Below are 21071 nucleotides of genomic sequence, written 5' to 3'. Positions count from 1 at the left end.
CACAAAAAGGCAGCCTTTTGAACAACATAGTGTGAACAAGAAACCCAAATTCCCATAGACTTTGCTTGAATAGAAGAACACATCCATTTTGGCATTAAACAGCGCAGAAGAAAAAGCAGCAAAAAAGCAGGTAAAAAGCAACGTGCGCACATACCCTAAGGACACCAGGGACAAAATTATAGACCTGCACAAGGCTGAAATGAGCTACAAGACAATAGGCAAGCAGCTTCGTGAGAAGGCAACAACTGTTGGCGCAATTTAGAAAACGGAAGAAACGCAAGATGACTGTCAATTTTACTCGGTCTGGGGCTCCATGCAAGATCTCGCCTCGTGGAGTAAGGGTGATTCTGAGAAAGGTCAGGAATCATACCTGAATTACACGGGAGGACCTGGTCAAGGACCTGAATAGAGCTGGGAGCACAGTCTCAAAGATTAATGATCGTAACACACTGCGCCGTCATGGATTAAAATCCTGCAGGACACCCAATGATACCCCGCTCATGCCAGCACATGTCCAGGCACGTTTGAAGTTCGCCAATGACCATCTGGATGATCCAAAGGAAGCATGTGGTCAGATGAGACCAAAATAGAATTTGTTTTATATCATTCCACTCACCTTGTTTGGAGGATGAAGAAGGATGAGTACAATCCCAAGAACAGCGTCACAATCATGAAGTATGGGGGTGGAAACATCAGGTATTATTGTGGCATGTATCCACCTTCACAAAAGGTACTCTGACATCCAGTATGCATCCACTAACTACTCTGACATGCTCCAGTATGTATAGAGCAGTCAGTTTTGATCCAAATATTGTGGCATGTATCCACCTCCACAAAAGATACTCTGACATGCTCCAGTCAGAGCAAGAATTACGCATGTTTCACGTCCTTCGCCGTAATGAAGCAACGTTGAGACCTATTATTCAGCGTCACATTGCGCCTGGTTCTAGGATCATCTCTGATCAGTGGGCCGCTTATTGAAATATAAATAACTGGCCCATGTTCAATTATGCGCATCAAACCATCAATCATGAGCAGAATTTCGTTGATCCGATAACTGGTGCTAATACTCAGCGCATCGAAGCGCATTGGGGTCATGTGAAGACGGAAATACTGAGAAAGATGCGTGGCACGTCCCAAAATTTGTTGTCAGGACATTTGGCCGAGTACTGGTGGAAGAAGCTTCATTCAAATGCGCCATTTTGTGATATAATTACAGAAATTTCTCGACAGTTTCCATTGGTGTAAGGTAGTGTTCAGAGTTTGCTCCTGTGTATTTTCTGACAGATGTAAAGGTAGTGTTCAGAGTTTGCTCCTGTGTTTTTCCTGACAGATGTAAAAAATAAATAGAATGTGAAAACATATGTCGGAGCATCTTTTGTGAAGGTGGATACATACCACAATAATACCGAAACATCATACACTTGGGGGGTCGTTTTCTGTAAAAGGAACAGGACGAGTGCACCATATGGAAGGGAGCATGGATGGGGTTATGTATCGTGAGATTTTGGCCAACAACCGCCTTACCACAGTAAGAGCATTGAAGATGGGTCATGGCTGGGTCTTTCAGCATAACAATGACCGGAACACACAGCCAAGGCAACTAAGGAGTGCCTCCGTTAGAAGCATTTGAAGGTCCTGGAGTAGCCTAGCCAGTCTCCAGACATAAACCCAATAGAAAATCTTTGAAGGGAGCTAAAACTCAACGTTGCACAGTGACAGCCCGAAAACGTAGAAGATCTGTATGGAGGAGTGGGCCAAAATCCTTGCACAGTTGAATATACACAGTATAATAAAAATTTACAGACCTGTCTATTCTTTGTAGGTGGGAAAACTTGCAAAATTGACAGTTTATCAAATACGTACTTTCCTCACTGTATGTGCTACTCTATACGCTATTCCACAAAAAGAGGAATTAAATTTTCTCCAAAAAATTCTGAGAAATTCACAGCATAAAGGGCAGCAATGTTTAACTGCCCAGGCCACAAACACAAATGCTCTCACAGTATGCAGCAAAACCCCTTAATAAAGATGGAGGCAACAGATTCAAAACACTGATGGAAGAACCACTCACTGCCACTCCATGGAATGGATTGCTTAGTGTTAAAATTGCACACAAATTGCTTGTATTCACATTCACACATGTAGGTGCGCAGTGTCTGGATTACAGCCTATTGATGATGCCCATATGAGGTATTGGTTGATATCTTGGCCAAAATACGGATGCTCAAATTCATTTTGGGGGAAAATTTAATTCCTCTTTTTGGGGTTTAGCTTTTAAATTTAGTGTAGGGATTCACAAGCATGAGGACCCTTGAAGTGCTGCATCCTGTGAGTGCATTTGTCTGTGTCCTGGGCAGGTAAACATTGCTGCCCTTTCTTGCTGTGGATTTTTCCTAGACGCTATGCAGTAAATTTTATAATCTAATACAACACTTAAACATTAATCTTTTCGCACAAAATGTTCAAACCAAGCACAGTGTTAAGCTGGGTTCACACATAGCGACAGCGACAACGACATCGCTGTTACGTCACCATTTTCTGTGACGTAACAGCGACCTTGTAAGTCACTGTTATGATCGCTGCTTAGCTGTCAAACACAGCGACGCAGCAGCGATCATAACGTCGCTACATGTGCAGAGAGCAGGGAGCCGCGCACACTGCTTAGCGCTGGCTCCTTGCTCTCCTAGCTACAGTACACATCGGGTTAATTAACCCGATGTGTACTGCAGCTACATGTCACAGTGCAGAGAGCAGGGAGCCGCGCACACTGCTTAGCGCTGGCTCCTTGCTCTCCTAGCTACAGTACACATCGGGTTAATTAACCCGATGTGTACTGCAGCTACATGTCACAGTGCAGAGAGCAGGGAGCCGCGCACACTGCTTAGCGCTGGCTCCTTGCTCTCCTAGCTACAGTACACATAGGGTTAATTACCCGATGCGTACTGCAGCTACATGTGCACAGAGCAGGAGCCGGCACTAGCAGCAAGAGCGGCGGAGGCTGGTAACGAAGGTAAATATCGGGTAACCAGAGAAAGGTCTTCCCTTGGTTACCCGATGTTTACAGTGGTTACAGCTTTCCGCAGCTTCCAGACGCCGGCTCCTGCTCCCTGCTCGCTTCATTTCATCGCTCTCTCGCTGTCACACACAGTGATGTGTGCTTCACAGCGGGAGAGCGACGACTAAAAAATGAAGCAGGACATTCAGCAACGAGCAACGACCTCACAGCAGGGGCCAGCTCGTTGCTGGATGTCACACACAGCGACAGCGACGGGACATCGCTGCAACGTCACAGAAAATGGTAACGTAGCAGCGACGTCGTTGTCGTCGTCGCTGTGTGTGACACTACCTTAACACCGGTGTCTCTGTAGAGACTTTGACATATTCACCTCCTCCCCCGGCTATTCACGTGTGCTGCTGCTTCCTTCTCCTCCCAGGCCTTGTACATGCTGCACAGGGTTCTTGGGAGTGCACCTAAGGCTAGTTTCACACTTGCGTTGAACGGCATCCGTTGCATTACGTTGTGTGACGGATGCGTTGCATATAATGACACAATGGATGCAACGGATCGTACAAAACAACGGAAAGCTTTTTTTTTTTTATTTTATTTTTTTTTTCCTTCTTTACAGTTTTACCGGCAGCAGACTATTGTGAACGATCAGCTGATCACCCGGCGGCCGGGCGCTCAGCTGAGAGCTCTCACATGCCGGCGGTCGGGCGCTCAGCTGAGAGCTCTCACATGCCGGCGGCCGGGCGCTCAGCTGAGAGCTCTCACATGCCGGCGGCCGGGCGCTCAGCTGAGAGCTCTCACATGCCGGCGGTCGGGCGCTCAGCTGAGAGCTCTCACATGCCGGCGGCCGGGCGCTCAGCTGAGAGCTCTCACATGCCGGCGGCCGGGCGCTCAGCTGAGAGCTCTCACATGCCGGCGGTCGGGCGCTCAGCTGAGAGCTCTCAATAGCCGGCTGCCGGACGTTCAGCTGAGCGCTCTCACATGCCGGCGGCCGGGCGCTCAGCTGCACGTTTGACCACTGAGAAACAAAATAAAATTTCTGTGATTTTAAAAAAAAAAAATGAGCATGCGCAGTGAAAAATAAAGGTTTCCGGTGCTCAAAAAAAGTTACATGCTGCGTTCCTTCCGCCCAATGCAGCGTCAAAATAACGATGCTGCGTCGTCCAGGGGATGCAACGCTGACACTTGCGTTACAGTGCGTCATCCATACAAGTCTATGGAGAATAGCGCAGTGCGTTAACGGACTGCGCTATTCTCCATAGTGACGGACTTCGCTGAACGCAAGTGTGAAAGTACCCTAAGACGCACTGCACGTGCACCGGCCCTCCTCTGAAAAGGCCGGCGTGCCATTTCCCGGAAATGCTTCTCAGCCTATGGCTGAGAGGCACTATGTATTTAAGGCATGCTTCCATTAGGGGAGGTACCTGTCTACACCACAGTCCATCACCTGTCCTGGGGTCAGCTGCCACAGTCCCAGTCACTGCCCTGGGAGTGGTACATGGCGTCCGACTCGCGGTGGGCACTTAGTTAAACCCCTCCCACTAAAGGATAAGCCCAGGTCCCCCTCTGGTCCAGTGGGTCCACTAATCCCGCTCGCTGCCTCCACACACAGCTTCTTGTAGAGAACAGCAAAATAATACTTTCTCTGTCGTTTCATTGGGGGACACAGGACCATGGGTTATGCTGCTGTCACTAGGAGGCTGACACTAAGTAAACAGAAAAAGTTAGCTCCTCCCCAGCAGTATAACCCCTGAGCCGGAGGCGGGCTCAATCAGTTTTTTGCTTAGTGTCGTAGGAGGCTGATGTGGGCCGACTGTGTCCCCTTCAGCCACTTGATTTTTTGCGTTATTTTTTTCATTTTTTCTCGGCGACGCTCGTCGCTCTCATCTGTGGTAATTTTCTTTTTCTGCAGGTATCTTTTCTCTACCTCAGCTCTCGCAGCCCGTGTGGGTACCACTCCCCTGGGTCGCAGAGGCTTGAGTCGTCGGGCCCTCTCCCCCGTCCAATTCCACGGTACCACTCCCCGGTTGGCACGCGGGGCTGAACTTTCCTGGGCACCCCTATTCACCCTGCGGTACCACCCCAAAGGGTCGCAAGGGGCATACAGCAGGGACTGGACCTCCGCAGCGCATCTGGATTTTTTGGATGGGACAACGCTGCTACATTTAGGGGCTTCCACCCCAATGGCGTCCAACTCCCCGCCTTCTTCAGCCTGCTTCCTTGTGCCCGCAGCCATTCCTTCGCTGAGCGGAGCACACAGGAGCATGTGCAGAGTCTCAGCCTGCACACTGGACAGCGCGCCGCGGATCAGGTAGGACCCCTACCTTCTCCCCCATCGGACGGCTGCAGAAATTTAGGCCCCGGTCTGGGCCTACTCGCCGGACTCCCCCGCTGCGTCCGTGGAGCTCCCTGCCGACTCCGAGGTCGGGCGGCCCCGCATCGCTGCTGCGCCGCCGCCGCCGCTTGCGGCCGGGTCCGGCGGCGCTGCCCCTGTACCTTTTAACGGCTTCAAACGCCGCCGCCACCTGAGGTCGGGTCCGCTGGCGCTGCCTCTGCCCGCAACGGCACCTCGGCTCGGCCACTGTCCTCGGTCCCCCAGGCCGCCTACCGCACAGCGCGCCGAGGATCCTCGCCGCCGCCTGCGGTCGGGTCCCCCGGCGCTACCTCTGCCCGCGACGGTACCTCTGCTTAGGCCCCGTCCTCGGCGTGCCCAGGCCGCATCCCGCACAGCGCGCCGAGGATCCTCTCCGCCGCCGCCTGCGGCCGGGTCCGCCGGCGCGGCCTCTGCCTGCCCCGGCACCTTCAAAATTTAGCCCCCGGCTTCGGCCCTGTCCTCGGCGTCCCCAGGCCCGCCTCCCGCACGGCGCTATTGGACGCCGGCCTCTCTGTTCCCGCCCTCCGCCGTGCTCCAGGCATCACTTGGGGAGTGGGGGATATTTTTTTCCCGCTCACAGCGTCCATTTTAAATAAAGAAAGAGAAAAAAAAAAAAAAGAGAATGGGAGTTATTCCAGACTACTAGTCTGGGTTTACTGAGGCCGCAGCATCACCTTCTTTTTCCGGGGGAGAAAATAAAACACACTTTTCTTTAGTGGGTATTTTCTATTTTAGGTCGATTTTTATTAAAAATTTTACATACATGAGTTTTTTACACCTTAACTCTTACAGTACTTTTCGGGCACTTGTTTTGCTTCACCTTTTTTATATCGCGCTCCAAAGCTCGAGATTTTAGTTTAGTCCCCTCCGGCGGGTTAATGCCCTGTCTCAGGCCATAGATCCCCTCGCCGCCGTCCCTCGGCTTCGCGCGCATGCGCTGCGTCCCCGGCCAATACTCGGTTATACCTTCCATAGGTCTAGCGCAATCCCCTCGGGGAGGTGAGTCTCGTACCAGGGACCTTTCCCTATGCTAGAAGCGGACCCGACAGGTCTCGTCTTTTGTGGCCCCCCTGTTTTCCACCTTATTCCCCAGGTCCAGACTGCTTTTTCTCCCGCAGTCTTCCGACCTCTCGGGTGATGGCCCAGGCTTTCCACCTCTGCTGGACTCCGAGCAGGACCTGGATGTTTTGGCGCATGACTAAAGGCCTGCTGGAATTGGTGAGTCAGGCCGTAAGGCTACGGACAGCCCTCTTATCTACATGCACGCAGGTCCCCCTTAAGTCATTTGGAGCGGACCCTTGATGTGCTCAGAAGACATCCAGAGCTCGCTGAGTTACCGCGTGTTCACAGTCAACTGCCAGACACGACGTTTGCCAGCGGTAAGTCTTGTCATCGTCTTTATTCCCTTCTCCAAAAAGGGGTCTCGGTGAGAATGGGCATGCCACACTGGAGTCGCTGAGTGATCACAGACAACAACCAGACACGGCGTTTACCTGCGGTAAGTCGGGTTAGTGTCATTATCATTCCCCCAGAGGGCTCTGGAGCGAGGGGGCATGGCACCTTGCAGACAAGGTGGGGGCCCCTGCGAGTTTTCAGTGGACATCCAGTTCGCCGTGTGACGGCGTGATCACGGATATTCCCCGGACACAATTCTCACCAGCGGTAAGTCCTTTATATTGTCCTACCCCTCCTCGTAGAGGGCTCCGTGATGAAGGGGCACGCTATCCTGTACTTGACCCGCCTGGGTTCCTCCTGGCTTCTCGTCCCTATCGTGACGCTCCGCAGGGACTCCACGGACACTCTACGCAGCGGTCCGCGCTCCACCTATGCCGACCCAGGACTGGTTATCAGCTTCAGTGAGTACCCTCTCTTCACAAAATCTGGTGTCTGCCCGCTACACGGCCTGAGCCTCTAACATCAGTGTACCTACCCGTCGAGAGCTCTGACTCGGGATCAGGAACGCAGATTCGACATCTAGGAAGTCGCTGACTTCCTTTCCGGCTCTCGGGATCGCCCTTTCGGAGATAGGCGAGTCCAGTTTATCCCCTAGGCTACGTCAGGGTAGACTGGCTGCGTAAGGGAAGGGTACATCCCTTTCCCGGCATCGGCCCTGATGCACCAGGACTCGTTCCCTCACGCTAGGTTCGTCAGGGAGCCTTTATCCCTACAACAGCCGTCTCCGCCTTGCGTGGCTGCAGACCGTCCCAGCTTTCTAACAGTGCTTGCAGGGATCACGTTCCCTACGCATCCTCAGGCTCTCTCTGCCCAGGAACGACCGGGAGACCCAGAGTCTCCCTTCAAGGATCCTCGCCTTGAGGTTTAGACCATCATCATCACCTTTCGCTACTAGGGTAGCTGAGCTACAGGAAGGAGTCCTCCCAGACCCGGCCCGGTCCATCACTCCTCAGGCACGGTATTCGAGCCGTTCAAGGGTTGCTACTCCTCACGCAGGAGCAGTTTCCCTCCTGGCACAGGGTCCCGCGGCTCTTTGCCTCCCGCTCCCATTTTTTTCCCTTCGGTTTTTTGCTATGCGAGTCCTCGACAGTCTGTGGCGGTGTTAGCGATGGTGCACATACCAGATTTCATCCCGGACTCTCCAACGGAACACACTGAAGAACGGGGTCAGGAAGGTTCCGTCTTCGAGGGTGACCGGCCAATCTCCTCCTAGAGGACCAATCTTCGCAACCATCCCTGGGAAGCTTCCCTTTCCTCTTCTGGAGCTTATTATCAACCGTCACCAGCCTCCCGTACTAGGGTATGCTACCCCACCATTCCTCGGCACGGTCCCGAGGGACACCCCTAGAGTGTCGCCTCCCCTTCAACATTCCGGACTCAGAGCCATTCGGTTAGCCCGGTTACAATTTCTTCTCTGGGTCATATTGTCCAGTCAGGTTCCAGTCGGACCATGCCACAGCAGTGATGTGCATCATCCACCAGGAAGACGCAGGGAGCGTCATGGCAAGGGAAGAGGCCAAGAGGTTCTTGCTCTGGGACGGGCTCTTTCATTCGCTAATCTCGGCAGCACATCCCGAGCGTGGACGTTTGGACGGCCGATTTCCGCGGTAGGATAGGTCTCGCGTAGGTAAAGGGCTCCAACAGGGATATCAACAGCCAGATCTCTGGCGAAGGAAGACCTCCAGTCGTGACTTTTTGGCCTTCCGATCCAACTCTCAAGTCAATGGTGCGTCGAATACGCCACCTGCTCTGGACTAGAGGACGACGCCCTAGACCGGTCGTGTAGCCTGTTCAGGCTCTCGTGCATCTTCCCCCGGCTTTCCATGATCTCGAGGGTTCTCAAGAGGGACCTAGGCAGGCGATAGCTCGGGAGTGGCCCAGGCGAGCATAGTTTCGCATAACTTACTCATCTCCTCGCAGATGCCCCGTGGCTCCTTCCAGACCGCCAGATTCTACCAGGACTCAGAAGTCCCAGGTTCCATGGCCTCACCAGTGGATCCCGGATGCTGGCTCGGTCAGGTCTGTGAACAAGATGATGACAGACATTGAGGAGGGCCTGGAATCCAGTTCCCTCGAAGATTTATTTCCACTTGGAAAGAGCTCCCCCTGTGGTGTGAGGACCGCATCTTCAGAGACTTTTCACTTTCCATCAATCAGGGCCTTCGCTCAGAGAAACGTCCATCTGGCTCGGCGTTTTTCATCATTCACTAGAAAAGTGGGACCATAATCCAGTGATGAGTTTGCTCAAGGTACCCCTTTTTTCCCTGCTCCCACCTGTTTTGATAGGTGGGCTCCTCGTGGCCATCTGGTTGTTACAGACGGCATCAGGGCGGACAGCCCTCTCGTAGTCTTTTCTCCCCCTTTTTCCGCTCCGCCAGCAGGATAAGGGGGGGGCTCCAGCCAGAACCCTTCGTTTCTGTCCGAGACACCTCGGCTTTCCTTCCAGAAGAGGACTTTAGGTTTCGTTTTTTGTCGGTTCTAGGCTCCCCTCTCAGCCTGAAAGAGGCATAGTTCGTTCTAGGGCTGGTACGAGCCCTCAGTCTTTCGTGTCTGCAGGACACCATTTTTTTGTCGGTTACACCGACTGTCAGTCCATCCTTCCACCCTTTCCCAGGAAGCATAGGCCGGCGCCAAGGGCCTGAATATCACATGGATCATGTCCTCCATATATGAAGACTATCGCATGAAGGTCGGACTTCCGCCGCGGTCTACCGAGCAAGGGGCACCCTTGAACGATTGGGCTCCAGACGTCGGTCAACCAGGTCCTCTGGTCCGCCACCCGATCTAGTCGGCGTACCGTTACTAGTTTCTAACAGGTTCTCACTCAAGCTTCGGCAGAGGCCAGTCTTGGTGTAAGGTTTGCGGGTGGCAGTGGCACACCTGTAACAACGTAGGCGCTTGTAGGTCCGGGTCAGCCCGGCAAGGGGAAGCGACTTCCTTCCTATCTCCGGTGATGGTTTTCTTCCCACCCAGGGACTGCTTTTGGACGTCCCATGGTTCTGTGTCCCCCAATGAAACGACAGAGAAAGTAGGATTTTTGTGTACTCACCGTAAAATCTCTTTCTCTTAGTCTTCATTGGGTGACACAGCACCCACCCTGCTTGTGCTTTTTGTTATATATGACATGCCTGTTTCCCCAGTGCCCATATTCCCAGGTCACTGGTCACACGACTGTTCGTCATAGTTTTTTACCTTGTTTTATCCAGGATTGTTTGGTTCTCCTCCTACTGCTTGTGCACTAAACTGATTGAGCCCGCCTCCGGCTCAGGGGTTATACTGCTGGGGAGGAGCTAACTTTTTCTGTTTACTTAGTGTCAGCCTCCTAGTGACAGCAGCATAACCCATGGTCCTGTGTCCCCCAATGAAGACTAAGAGAAAGAGATTTTACGGTGAGTACACAAAAATCCTACTTTTAGTATCTAAAACCGTTGCTGCATTTAATCAAATGTGGTAATGAGGCTTTTTGTGCATTCTCGGCTTGGCAGAGTAGTTCAATGCGGCTTTGCACCTACTTGTTTTCCATCTATTTCCAACCTCTGTATCCTGTAAAACCAGAACTGTCAATCAAAGAAGAGGATGACGAAGGTGATAGATCCAAAACAAGTAGGATTATTTTGAATTTTGCGGTGAGAAATATCAGGGCGTCTTAGGTCTGAATGTCAGCGCTGCAGTGACAGGCTGTCCTTGTCAGGCTGATGACTTAGGACGAAAATAGATCTGCCAGAGAGAGTTTGGGAGAAAAACAAGACCGTGTGTATTTTTGTGTCTAACATGTTACTTTGCTGCAAATCCCTCTAACAAATAACATCGTATAATTAATAGTAAAGGTTACATTATAGTTCAATGATAGCTGTCCAGAAATTAGTTTGATGTTGTATGCAGTTTCATTTTTAGCCCAGTCATAGCCATCTCTTTACTCTTCTGCTAGAAATGCCCTTGTTAACAGTAAATGCAGCAGTTCCTACCATATTTCCCTGAAAATAAGACACTCTTATATTATTTTTGGCCCTGAAAAATGCACTAGGGCTTATTTTCTGGGTAGGGTTTATTCTCGGGGAAACAGGTTGGGAGTACGTTTACCACCTGAAAAAAGCAGACCTTCTCCCCACTTTCCAGGAGAATCATACTTTCCAGACGACGGACGTCTGCGTCACTCCCAGGTCCTCCTGCGATCTTCGGCGATCGCTCCCATCAGGTATGCTTCACAGCGGTCCTCCCCTGCTTCCGGCCGGCAGTCACACACACATCAGATCTCACACACACTCACCACATCCGATGATACCTATTGCTTACGGCCAACAGGGGAACCTGGGACGCAGTGCAGTAGCATACGAGAACCTGCAGTGGAACGCATAGAGGACCTGAGATAGAACACATCGATAAGTACCACTGCATGTCCCCACGCTCCACTGCACATATACAGATACACAAAAAAAATATAAACAGTATATATCAGGAAAAGCCAAGGTGAAGTGCCAGAATTGGCACATCTTATGTGATGTGCCAGTTTTGGGGTGGCTGCGGGTTGGTATTTTTAGGCTCGGAAGGCCTAAATAACCATGGACTTTTTATTGCTGTAAGATGCCTCGTTGTGTGGCTGAAAGCCCCAGAAAATGTATAGTTGCACCCAATCACTGACGCCGGCGCAGAGGGGCGGGTGAGATTATGGACGGGGGGAGGGGTGATTATTAATTAATCATTAGCATTAACAGCCAGCAAGCAGCTATACATTTTCCATGGCTTACAGCAACACAACGGGGCAACGTACTGCAAAAACGTTACATACCCTGAAAGGGCTGCCTAAGACATATTTCAGGATAACAGGTATTTGTATATTACCCAAAAATGACTGTTAGATTCCCATTAAAGAAAACAGCAGGACCATGCAACAAAGAAATATACCGTAAGTCATCTCCTGAAAATAAGCCCTAGCGCATCTTTTGGATCCAAAACTAATATAAGACCCTGTCTTATATTTGGGAAATAATATAATATATATATATATATTATATATATAATAATATAATCTGTTAGCATAACAGTTGAACTCTTTGCTTTGGGCAACTTCCTGTTTTGTTCTACCGTAGCTGTGTTTCAAGCAACTTTATTGATACCGGATATGTTTTGTTTAGACGCCTTTTCTTTTTTTGTGCGTTTACACTGCGTAAATACACTAAAATGCATGTGCGCTTTCTTAGCTACGGATTTTACTCATCTAATGCAGGTCTATAGGGAAATTCTGTACTGAAAACAAAAGAAATTGACAAGTTGTATTTTGGAAACCCACACAGAAGGTAAGTTTATGTAGTGTAAAAAAGCACAGTGGACATATATTTCTATTAATGCCATTGTAAAAGGGCACGAAAGGTTACTTATTCTTATGCCGAGGCCACACAGGGATGTGTGCGAGTGCTCGCATGACACTCGGCACACGCTCGCAGCACAGCGGGAGCCAAGTGTCTTGCGAGTGTCATGCGACTGTGATCCGATCCTGCGATCAGACCACAATTGTAGAGGGGGGGAGCGGGACTGCAGAGGGGAGGCATTTATCTCCCTCTCTCCTCCGTTGCTGGCTATTGCGATTCTTGCGCTGTTCTCGTGTTACACCGGTGTAACAAGAGAGCAGTGCGATGTTTTTCTCACCCCATAGACTTGTATGGGTGCGAGTGGAACAGGATCGCATTACACTCACACCATGCTGCGACTGTTTTCTCGGTCCGATTAGGACTGAGAAAATAATCACTCATGGGTTCTGCCCCATAGACTAATATTGGTCCGAGTGGAATGCAATTTTTTTATCGCATTTCACTCACACCGTTTTTCCTGCCGTGTGTCCTAGGCTATATTTTGTCTGTTACTACTTTACCACCGTCTTGCCCTATCTATCTGGTGTATTCCATACATGGTGCAGACTCACGACACTTTGTTATAATAAAATATAACAACTTTAATTGCTAACAAGACTACGCTTAATACACAATATGATACTAGCACAGGTCAATACATATATGAAAAGCATGTACTCAATTACAATACAGGAAAACACTAGTAAATAGTATCTTCACTAATACACTATTAAACCCACAAATAACAAATAATTTACCACCCACATTGGCAAAACACACACCATTACAGCCCACCCAACAATAACACTATCCCTATATGGGTCGATACTCCGCCATGTTGGTTATGCTTCATGTTGGTCCAAGCAAGAGCAAAAAGAATGCAAAAGAGCTCACAGGAATTGTGTTCAGCTTATATAGGGGCCTGTGACCAAGATTAATTTCCCCCTATCATTGGCTGAAAACTGTGATGTCATGGCGGTGTGTGCATTGCCAAGTGTTGGAGGAGATTCCTTCCATCCTGGCTGAGGCTAAAATGTAAATTCAAACACATGGTTCTCCTTTGCCTTCCCCCTCCCTTTCAGCACAACAGGGAGGGATATACACTGTATTTAGGATACATATTTATATTCTGTACCAACACTTCCCATCTACAATGACAGTTTTAATGAATTTGGTAGCCGGTATATTAGAAAGCTTAACTTAACCTTTCAACAATGTCTTAGGCCTAAAACACACTTCCGCAAAAAAAAGTACGTGTCTCACAGTCCGTTTTTTGGGTCCGTGTTCCGTTTTTTAGGGGCGTTTCTCTGGTACGTATGGCATCCGTGTGATGGCGTATGCGAGCCGTGTGTGCGTGTGGAATGTCCGTATTGACATAAAATACGTACGTGTGCTGTCCGTGTGCTGTCCGTTTATAAAGGCCCGCATTCTTACCCAATTAACGTTGTTAATCATTCATCATGAGATCCTGGTGTTTTTGTTTGCCATCAATTGACCTGATAGATTGGTAACAAGTGTTTCAGATTTTGTGATTAAAAACGGACACGCACGAAACATGCTGAACACGGACATACTCCGTGTGCGGTCCGTGCAGGCACGGACCCATAGACTAAAGTGGGTCCGTGCCTGCGTGCTGCCGGCCAAAAACGGACATGTCGTCCATGTAGAAAAGCGCACACCCGTACTTACGACACGGACACACGTTCCGTGTGATTTTACGTGTGTGTGCCATCTACCAATGAATAACATGGGTCTCCGTGTGTACGTGCCTCCGGTACGTGCAAATACGTACCGCACACGTACAAAAAAAACGGATGTGTGTTGCGGGTCTTAGATATTCGGTGCACTAGCTAGATGTCCTGCCCAAAATGGATATGAAAAATATATGTATTATCATAGTAAAAACAATACACGTTGGAGCCTGCAATAAAAGTCTATAAATGTCTTTCAGAGAGGATAGCTATCTGTACACCAGACCCCTCATAGCAAAGGGGGTATTGGTGGATACAATACAGCTTAAAAAGACCATGTCACTAGATTCATGTTACCCAAATCAGGGGCAGCATGATTCAAAGCAGAGCTGCGAGATAGCAGACAGGTATGTTTTATAACATAGTTTGAAAAGGTAATTGGTATTATAGGCTTCTTCCTGCCTCACTCCAGTTGATATGCATACAAATCAGAGTGAAAAGGGGGTTAATGCCGTGCATCAGCCAAAATGAAGATGTAGCACGTTGATGTTATAAACGCATTCTTTTATTCCATCGATCTACGCGTTTCGAGGATATACCTCTTCTTCAGGACCAGTGCATCAACATAGTAACTAAGTGTTACTGTGTTGATGCACTGGTCCTGAAGAAGAGGTATATCCTCGAAACACGTAGACCGATGGAATAAAAGAATACGTTTATAACATCAACGTGCTACATCTTCATTTTGGCTGATGCACGGCATTAACCCCCTTTTCACTCTGATTTGTATGCACATCCACGTGGGGCTGCAGCCGCCATCATCCTATGCTCATCGCTCATCACATCATGACTATCACAACCATTTCAGGTGAGTGTATTTTTCCTGATCTACCTCACTGATCTGTTGGTATTACACTATCAGCGCTCCTTATTTTTCAGATCACTCCAGTTGATAGACAGGTTTCTCCAAAGCAGGTACATATAAAGAGACCTGGAAATCAAGTAAAGCAGGGCAGGCAGCATGAATTGAGTCACAGATTACCTTTAAGGTAAGTTCACACAGTGCATTTTTCGCGGCGTTTTTGCGCGTTTTTCAGGTGCATTTTTGGCCTCAAAACTGCATGACTTTGCTTCCCCAGCAAAGTCTATGAGTTTTCATTTTTGCTGTCCACACACAACTTTTTTTTTAAGCTGCGTTTTTGAGCTTAAAAAAAAATGGACATGTCAATTCTTTCCTGCGTTTTTCTGCGTTTTCCCCCCATGCAATGCATTGGAAAAATGCAGCAAAACACAGAGATAAAAAATGCAGCAAAATGCAGCCAAAACGCACCAAATAGCGTTTTTTTTTGCCATGGGTGCGTTTTTGTGCGTTTTTAGCGGCCAAAAACGCACAAAAACGCAGCGTCAAAAAAACGCAACGTGTGCACATAGCCCTAATGTTTCATTGATCATGCGACTAATTGTTATTATTGGGTATATGAAACAGCTTCTGGGACCCAGATCAACATTAGATTAGGAGCAGATTCTCCCATCCTATTCTATATTCTATATCCTATTCTCCCATAGATTCTCCTATCCAAGAGAATTGGGCCAATGATACAAATGACCTTCTGATCAATCTCTGATCAGACTTTCATCCACATGTCAGCATAAGATGGAAAACAACATTTCTACATCTTCTCCAATGTGTACTGTCATGGCCAAAAGTTTTGAGAATGCTACAAATATTAATTTTTACAAAGTCTACTGCTTAAGTTTTTCTAATGGAAATTTGCATATACTCCAGAATGTCATAAAGAGTGATCAGCTTAACAGCAATTACTTACAAAGTCAATATTGGCTAAAAAAAAGAACTTTAACCCCCAAAACACATTTCAACATCATTGCATTCCTGCCTTAAAAGGAGCAGCTAACATTGTTTTAGTGATTGTTCCATTAACACAGGTGTGGGTGGTGATGAGGAAAGGGCTGGCAATCAATCAGTCATGATTAAGTAAGAATGACACCACTGGACACTATAAAAGGAGGCTGGTGCTTGGTATCATTGTTTCTCTTCAGTTAACCATGGTTATCTCTAAAGAAACACGTGCAGCAATCATTGCTCTGCACAAAAATGGCCTAACAGGGAAGAGTATCGCAGCTACACAGATTGCACCTCAGTCAACAATCTATCGCATCATCAAGAACTTCAAGGAGAGAGCTTTCATTGTTGCCAAAAAGGCTCCAGGGCGCCCAAGAAGGACCAGCAAACGCCAGGACCGTATCTTAAAACTGTTTCAGCTGCGGGATCGGACTACCAGCAGTGCCAAGCTAGCTCAGCAATGGCAGCAGGCTGGTGTGAGTGCTTCTGCACACACTGTGAGGCGGAGACTGCTTGAGCAAGGCCTGGTTTCAAGGAGGGCAGCAAAGAAGCCACTTCTCTCCAGAAAAAACATCAGGGACCGACTGATATTCTGCAAAAGGTACAGGTAGTGGACTGCTGAGGACTGGGGTAAAGTCATTTTCTCAGATGAATCCCCTTTTCGATTGTTTGGGACATCTGGAAAACAGCTTATTAGGAGAAGAAGAGGTGAGCGCTACCACCAGTCTTGTCTCATGCCAACTGTTAAGCATCTTGAAATGATTCATGTGTGGGGTTGCTTCTCAGCCAAGGGAATCGGCTCACTCACAGTCTTGCCTAAAAACACAGCCATGAATAAAGAATGGTACCAGAATGTCCTCCAAGAGCAACTTCTCCCAACTGTCCAAGAGCAGTTTGGCGCCCAACGATGCCTTTTCCAGCATGATGGAGCACCTTGCCATAAAGCAAAGGTGATCACTAAATGGCTCATGGAACAAAACATAGAGATGTTGGGTCCATGGCCTGGAAACTCCCAAGATCTTAATCCCATTGAGAACTTGTGGGCAATCATCAAGAGACGGGTGGACAAACAAAAACCAACAAATTCTGGCAAAATGCAAGCATTGCTTATGCAAGAATGGACAGCTATCAGTCAGGATTTGATCCAGAAGTTGGTTGAGAGCATGCCAGGGAGAATTGCAGAGGTCCTGAAGAAGAAGGGTCAACACTGCAAATATTGACTTGCATTAACTCATTCTAACTGTCAATATAACCTTTTGGTACTCCTAATATGATTGCAATTATATTTCTGTATGTGATGTAAACATCAGACAAACACAATTAAAAACCAGAGGGCAACAGATCATGTGAAAATATAATTTTGGTGTCATCTCAAAACTTTTGGCCATGACTGTATGTGCACGGAAGATGTCATGCGAGTGCAGTCCAATGGTTTCCATTCATTGACTTGTATTGCAAAATGCAATCCAAATATTTGATCATACCAGGGAATGCTGCTATTTTTTTCATTGCCCAGAGTGCTAAACATTGTTTTGCAGATTACACTCGGACCGAAAATACAGCCGTCTGCCTTCCCCTGAAAAAAATGCATTGATATTTCAAACCCTAGTTAAAGGGAAAACAGAAATTTAAAAAATAAAACTGTATTTATACATAGCTAAATTACAGCATCACCAAATAAAAATGCGTTAAGTTAAAAAAACAATGGCAAAAGATTGACTAAAAATGCCCCCTGCCTATTTGACTTCTCCACCAATTGCCGGGTTTGGCCAGCACTGTGCTAGGGATCAATGGAGCTTCCAATGTTTGAGCCTCAATAAAAAAAAAAAAATGTAATGTCATCATTTCTGTCCTCCAACAATCTGCAATGAGAAAATCTCTTTCAAACTATAGTCTTAAGTAAAACATGTTCTCGGGCAGAAGAAGCTAGTGTGAACATGTCCCAAGATGCAAAATATGATTTATATATTATCACTGAAGTACGTATGTTTAAGTAAAAAAAAAAGTTGCCTCAGAGGGTTTGAAGAGGGATCGAAAATTAACACAATTGTGTTTTGTTTTGGGTTTTTTACGAGCGTTTTTTGTTCATTTTTTTTCTTTATTTCAAAATGTAGTAAGACTGTCTTGTCCAGATGTTGTAGGCCAACAAGTCACAGCATACGTGATGGTAAACAGGATGAAAAATTGTAAAAAAAAAAATTGCTTTGACTTATTTAAATATTTCTGTAGTCCTTATAGTTCCCAAATGAGTGTCATGAGGTCACAAATTGTATGAGCAGAACATGACAATACCTCCTATCTAATATGGCTGCGTGCATCATTGGTACTATATGCATTTCCAACTTATTGCTATAGTTGGTGCTAAAAAGGTCTGTCTACCTATGACACAGAAACTTCACAGCATGTACTACCCTCTTCCATTTTTTAGATGAGACTTGCCCGTTCGTGTCAAAAATTGAAAATCATCTTTTTCTGGATTTTTCCTACGCTCGTCTGAACCTTGTCTTCCTTACCTACCGCAATAAGTTCTGCTTGTGCCCCAGGGGGAGTAACATATAAAATACAACTATTACTTTTTTATCATCACATGGAAATTTCCTGTTTGGATTACAGTTAATTGTTAATAAACACAAATAAAAATCTAGGATTTATTCTGTTAACAATTAATTTTTATAATTATTTTAGCATTGTGTTTGAAACACTGAAAAAAAAAGCTCAACCCTCATAATAGCATTTATTTCCTTACACACAAAGGTGCTGGAACAAAGAAAAAGAAAAAAAGCGATCAAACAGCCAAAGTGAAAAAACTTTTAGTCAGGTGAAAAATCGGGATGATGACGTGTGACACAAAAAGACAAGATTGGGGCGCACAAACCAGGGGGGCCCAGAGTATAATAAAGTCATAAAATATGCCTTGTTACAAGAAAGTGTTAATGCTATTACAATGTTGAAGATAAGAATTGAGTAACATGAAATACTTAATTCAGCCATTTTACAGACTCAAATATGTAGTTTAGTTGAAGTAGCCTAACATATATTTATGAATGCTTTTCTTTCTTACTAATATATATATATATATAGAAGGTGGCCCGATTCTACGCATCGGGTATTCTAGAATTTATGTATTGTGTAGTTAATGTATGATTTTTGTTACATATATATATATATATATATATATATATATATATATAGATGTTGTTGTGTGTAGTTACCAAGTGTTTGTGTAGGGCGCTGTACATGTTCTGGGTGTTGTCTGGGTTTGGCGTGGGTGAGAGCGGTATTGTTTGTGTGTTGCGTTGTGTGTGTTACGTTGTTTGTGGAGCGCTGTGTGTCTGTAGCGTTGTGTGTATGGTGCTGTGTGTGTTGCGCGGTTTGTGTGGCTGTGGGGTGCGTGTGTGTGTTTTAGGGGGAGGTATGTTTTGTGCAATGTGTGTGTTGTGCGGTATATGCGTACATTTGTGTGTGCCGTGGTGTTTGTGTGTTGGGTGTTGTGTGTGTGTGGGTGTCTGTGTAGGGCGGTGTTTGTGGTTCCCAGTGTGTGTGTGGTGTGTTGTGTGGTGCGTATGTGGCGGTCTGTGTGTGTTTTGGGGGGGAGGTGTGCACTCCCCATCGTGCTCCATCCCTCATGCTGCGCACCTCCATCGTGCTCCATCCCCCATGCTGCGCACCCCTCATCGTGCTCCATCCCCCATGCTGCGCACCCCCCATCGTGCTCCATCCCCCATGCTGCGCACCCCCCATCGTGCTCCATCCCCCATGCTGCGCACCCCCATCGTGCTCCATCCCCCATGCTGCGCAACCCCCTTCGTGCTCCATCCCCCATGCTGCGCACCCCCCATCGTGCTCCATCCCCCCATTCTGGGCACCCCCCATCGTGCTCCATCCCCCACGCTGCACCCCCCCCATCGTGCTCCATCCCCCACGCTGCACTCCCCATCGTGCTCAATCCCCCACGCTGCACCCCCCCATCGTGCTCCATCCCCCATGCTGCACTCCCCATCGTGCTCCATCCCCCATGCTGCGAACCCCTCAGAGAGGAGTATAATAGGAGGAGTATAATAGGAGGAGTATAATGGGATGAGTATAATGGGAGGAATAGTCCTGGGGAAAGAGGAGTATAATGGGAGGAGTAGTCCTGGGGGGTGGTGTACAGGTGCCCAACGTGTGCCGGGGGCGTGGCCGAGCGGGCATAGTGTGAGGGGGGCGTGGCCGAATGTGCATCGTGTGCGGGGGCGTGGCCTAGCGGGCATCGCGTGCGGGGGCGTGGCCTAGCGGGCATCGTGTGCGGGGGACGTGGCCTAGCGGGCATCGCGTGTGGGGGCGTGGCCTAGCGGGCATCGCGTGCGGGGGCGTGGCCTAGCGGGCATCGCGTGCAAAGGGCGTGGCCTAGCGGGCATTGCGTGCGAAGGGCGTGGCCTAGCGGGCGTGAGGGGGCGTGGGCTAGCGGGCGTCGCATGTGAGGGAGTGGCCTAGCGTGTGGGGGCGTGGCCTAGCGAGCATCGCGTGCGGGGGGACGTGGCCTAGCGAGCATCGCGTGCGGGGGGCGTGGCCTAGCGGGCATCGCGTGTTGGGGGCGGGCCTAGCCAAACGGTTAATCCATGCGGGGGGCGGGGCCAGGCCGAGCCGAGCGGCCAATCCATGTGGGGGGGGCGGGGCCAGGCCGAGCCCAGCGGCCAATCCGACGGTTGTCACTGTAAGGACACAATTTTGGAGCAAGACAGACAGACAGACAGAATAAGGCAATTATATATATATACATATATATATATATATATATATATATATATATATATATACACAGTACAGACCAAACGTTTGGACACACCTCATCTCTGGAACAACTGTTAAAAGGAGACTTTGTGCAGCAGGCCTTCATGGTAAAATAGCTGCTAGTAAACCATTGCTAAGGACAGGCAACAAGCATCTTTGGATCCAACCACTGTGTCTTTGTAGAAAAGGTGAACGGATGGACTCTACATGCCTGATTCCCACCGTGAAGCATGGAGGAGGAGGTGTGATGGTGGTGGGGGTGCTTTGCTGGTGACACTGTTGGGGATTTATTCAAAATTGAAGGCATACAGAACCAGCATGGCTACCACAGCGTCTTGCAGCGGCGTGCAATTCCATCCGGTTTGCGTTTAGTTGGACCATCATTAATTTTTCAACAGGACAATGACCCCAAACACACCTCCAGGCTGTGTAAGGGCTATTTGACTAAGAAGGAGAGAGATGGGGTGCTACGCCAGATGACCTGGCCTCCACAGTCACCAGACCTGAACCCAATCGAGATGGTTTGGGGTGAGCTGGACCGCAGAGTGAAGGCAAAAGGGCCAAC

Source organism: Anomaloglossus baeobatrachus, chromosome 7 (assembly GCF_048569485.1).
Source record: "Anomaloglossus baeobatrachus isolate aAnoBae1 chromosome 7, aAnoBae1.hap1, whole genome shotgun sequence".
In the NCBI taxonomy this organism is placed as follows: domain Eukaryota; kingdom Metazoa; phylum Chordata; class Amphibia; order Anura; family Aromobatidae; genus Anomaloglossus; species Anomaloglossus baeobatrachus.
This window is presented reverse-complemented; position numbering follows the sequence as displayed.